Below are 4,374 nucleotides of genomic sequence, written 5' to 3'. Positions count from 1 at the left end.
TAGAGTCCCCCTTCCCTTTCCCTTAATGAACCCCACCAACCAATGGAGGGAGAGAACAGGATACCACAATAACAAAAAGACTCTCTCTCTCTCTCTCTCTCTCTCTCTCTCTCTCTCTCTCTCTCTCTCTCTCTCTCTCTCTCTCTCTCTCTCTCTCCTTTATACTACACAATAAAGGGAACAACTTGAGACACAATAAGTCTACATTTTACATGCCTGGAGAGAAGTACCCAGACAGCAATATTACCACTACACTACTTACGTGTCTGGAAACTATGAGTACTACACACTACGAGTACAGTGATGGTCAGAAGTGAAGTAACTAACGTGCTGTGCTCAATCCCACCGTATTCAACTTTCTCCCTCAATTTTAGCTCCTGTGAACTGCTGCCAACTAGATTCCCAGTAAATTTGAGGACATTATTAATAACTTAAAAACATAAGAAAATAAGGGAAGCTGTAAGAAGCCATCAAACCTACATATAAGTGGCAGTTCCTCTAAGAAACATATCTACCCATTTCCACCCATTATCCTCATCCATAAATATATCTAATCTTTTAAAGTTCCCTAATGACTCATCACTAACAACATGCATGTAACTTGTCTATTGACCCTGACTGTCTACACTACGCTGACTATCCACAGCAGTACCAGTGTATACTGAATTAGTCTTAACAGTCTTATATACTAGAATTCCATATTTGGTGTCAGATTAATGGGAGAACGGATAGATGGGCTCTGGGGGTTACGTGACGGGAAAAAAAGATTGAGAACCTCTGCACTAAAGTCTCTCCTCTTCAGCGATCTTGATCTGGGCGGATAAAGAAACCATGGAGACTGCTTAGAGCATACCTGTCCTGTCTTTTTTTATTAAACTGTGTGATGTGTGTAACTTCAAGTTATTCTGAAAACTAGTAGTAAGATATTTTGTATAACTGAGTGTTGGGGGAAGTTGAATGTGAATGAAAATTAACACTTACCAGAAAAATATTGTTTAGTTAGACAGTATTCTACAAGAGTCCAAGAATACAGTGAGGGAAAATTTGTGTTTCATTCAAGCTACAGGAGTTATAAGATGGGTTTTCTATAAGTGATATGTTCTCATATTAAGCACTACATTCTCAAAGGTTTCTCGATTACTTTTAACAGACTCTACCGGAAGTTGTTGTGGTGTTAAAGGTGTTTTCATGGCCTTAGTAAAAAGAAACTAAAGAAGAAGGTATTGGATTTTTCAAGGGTGCTTCCATGATCCTCGTGATAACGGACTATAGTAAAAGTTACTGAGGTTTTCAAGGATGTTTTTGATTATAATGATAGCACAACAAGCTCCAGTGAGAGAAACGTATAAAAAACCGCACTAATTATCTTTGTGGCCTTTCAAATTAGAGCTTATGAGAGCCAAACGCGTTGAAGAATAGGGAAACAGACCATATTGGAAATTATTGGGGCTTTCAAGAATTTTTTGTTTTCGATTCTAGGGATAGTTTATTAAGAAATCCACACCAACAATGAAAGACACCCATGAAAGCCGTACTAATTAACTTTGTCGCCTTTCAGTTTGATCCTTAAGCGTTGAAAAATAGAGGAACAGACTATAGATAGTGAAAATTACTGGGGCTTTCAAGGATGTATTTTACGATTCTACAGATAGTTTAACAAGGAATCCAGGAAAACCGTACTTATTAATTTATCCTTATGAGAACGTTAAGCATTGAAGAATAGGGGAGATTAAATCCTTTACTGTTTTCTTCAGTCCCTCTTTCGTCGTAAAGGAAAAATGACATCTCGAGACAACAAAGGTAGAGCGGTAAGTCGGTAAGCAATAATTGTGTACCAAGCAGCAGGTTGTTGTGAAGGCGGAAGGGAAGGAAAATAAGCTGCTGTTACAAACAACAGTTAACAGGTTTTACGAGGCTGCTTTCCAAATGACTGAGAAAAATAGTCTCAGTCTTCACAAACGGCAAGGATACTCTGATCAGGACAAATTGGTATGTAAAGAGCCAAACGCACACGTACACACACACACACACACACACACACACACACACACACACACACACACACACACACACACACACACACACACACACACACACACACACACACAGACACACACACATACACACACACACACACACACACACACGCAGGCACGCACGCACGCGCACACGCACGGACGCACGCACGTACACACACACACACACACGTGCGCGCGAGCGAGCGAGAGAGAGAGAGAGAGAGAGAGAGAGAGAGAGAGAGAGAGAGAGAGAGAGAGAGAGAGAGAGAGAGAGAGAGAGAGAGAGAGGGAGGGAGGGAGGGAGGGAGGGAGGGAGGGAGGGAGGGAGAAAGAAAGAAAGAGAGAGAGAGAGAGAGAGAGAGAGAGAGAGAGAGAGAGAGAGAGAGAGAGAGAGAGAGAGAGAGAGAGAGAGAGAGAGAGACTTGTTAATGACTTGCATCGTCGCCCCTTCGTCGTCGCCACCGCCTCGGCACCACGCGGAGCCTCATCTTCAGGTCTCAGTGGGGCGTGAAGGAAGAAATGTTGCAGTGGTCTACCTCCCTACAGACCTGAATACCCTTTACTCGTACAAAGTAATGCAACAAATAAATAAAAAGATAAATAAACTAACAATTAAAAGGAATTTTCTTACTCTTTTCATTTCAATTCTTTCCTCGCCTAACACATTTTCTAGCACTAATGCAGGCAAACCCATCAAACACTATAGTCACCATAAACAGTCCAGTAACGATCAAAGGTACTGTTGTTAGTCTTTTCCCTTAGCTCTTTCTCCCTCTGAATGCCTTTTCTCCAATACCAAGTAATAATAATAAATAAAACCATCACACACAGCATAGTCACCACAAACACCCTCCTCACGACTATGAAGACTGTTATTACTCTTTTCCTTTCTTTTCTCCCTCCTTTCGTTTACCCAATCACCCAGAGTCGCTTTTCTGCAACGATACGAAAAAAGGAAAGAGAGAGAAGGAAACACAAGAACCAGGCAGTGAGAAGGGGCAAGTCAGGGAGTACCATTTCACATTCTACTCAACTCAGCTCCAGGGATGCTGTCAGACTCAACTCTTAACCCTACCCTGTGACCTGCATAGTTTCTCTTCTCCCCAGCACTGTCCCACTAAGGGCAAGCAACATTTATCATCCTCATTATCACCGGCAGCCATCCCCACTCCACTGCGGGACAAAGATCTCTCGCAACTCTCTCCCAGCTCTCTCTGTCTCTTCATCTGTCTACGTCTATAGTTCGTTTATTCCGATTCATTGCTATGAGTTGTGTGATCTTCCTGCATCTTCCTTTTCTTGCCTTTTCTGTGGTAACTTAATTTTCGCTGCCTGTGTATGATTGCTCTTGTGGGGCAGGTGAGGCGTGACTCTACGGGAAGCGAAATAATGGAAAATGATGGAAATGTGGAAGGATAGAAATAATTTGGGGAAGTGTTAGAATAAAACGTACTAAATACCACACACACACACACACACACACACACACACACACACACACACACACACACGTATATAGCTTATTCAGTTTCTTTTCAAAATTTGTCCCTTTGGGTTTAAATCCTATTGCTAATTGGAGGTACCGCTGATCAAGGAGACGTGTGGGATAGTGAGAGTGAGAAAGAGTGAGATGTAGGTTAGGTTAAGTAAGATAAGGAAGGGTAAAGTAAGGTAAGGTAAAATAAGGTAAGATTAGGTCATATTAGGTAAGGGTAGGTTAGGTAAGGTTAAGATAGCACAAGTTAAGTCATGCTAAGGTTAAGTTTCCTTAGGTTAGGTTAGGTTAGTGGATAGGAAGGAGCCTTCTCCTTAACCATCCTATGTATTTCACTTAAGGTTACGTTACTTTCAGTTAGATTCGGTTGAGCTAAGGAGAGGTTAGAGCTTCCACAGAACACAATTTTTGACGAGTATAGGAACTTAATAGAATAAAAAAGTTTTCAAGTGAGAGCAGTGTGGAGGCTTTTGCACGCACCCCTCCCTCCCCTTCAAGCAACGACACATCTTGTGGGAACAGCACACGGAGGCTTACCACGAAAACGTAATTGTGTCTCGAGTTCAGATTTTCGAGAACACTTTCCACCCACATGCGTAAACACATTGCACTGGTTTTACGAGCTGGTTTACTTTGTATTCTGCAAATGAGCGAAATATATTGACAGACAGACGAGCAAACATACACACAGACAAAGACAGAGCGGCGCCCATATACAAATGATTGAAGTAGATAGATAAGAAAAAAAAAAAAACTTAGATCAATGCTGCTGCTGCTACTGCTATAGTGGCGACAACAAAAACACCAAAAGAAAACAAAGAAAAAAGAGGAAGGAAAAGAAGAAAAGTGAAACAGTAGAGA

The sequence above is a fragment of the Scylla paramamosain genome, chromosome 14, assembly GCF_035594125.1.
Source record: "Scylla paramamosain isolate STU-SP2022 chromosome 14, ASM3559412v1, whole genome shotgun sequence".
Taxonomy (NCBI): Eukaryota; Metazoa; Arthropoda; class Malacostraca; order Decapoda; family Portunidae; genus Scylla; species Scylla paramamosain.
This window is presented reverse-complemented; position numbering follows the sequence as displayed.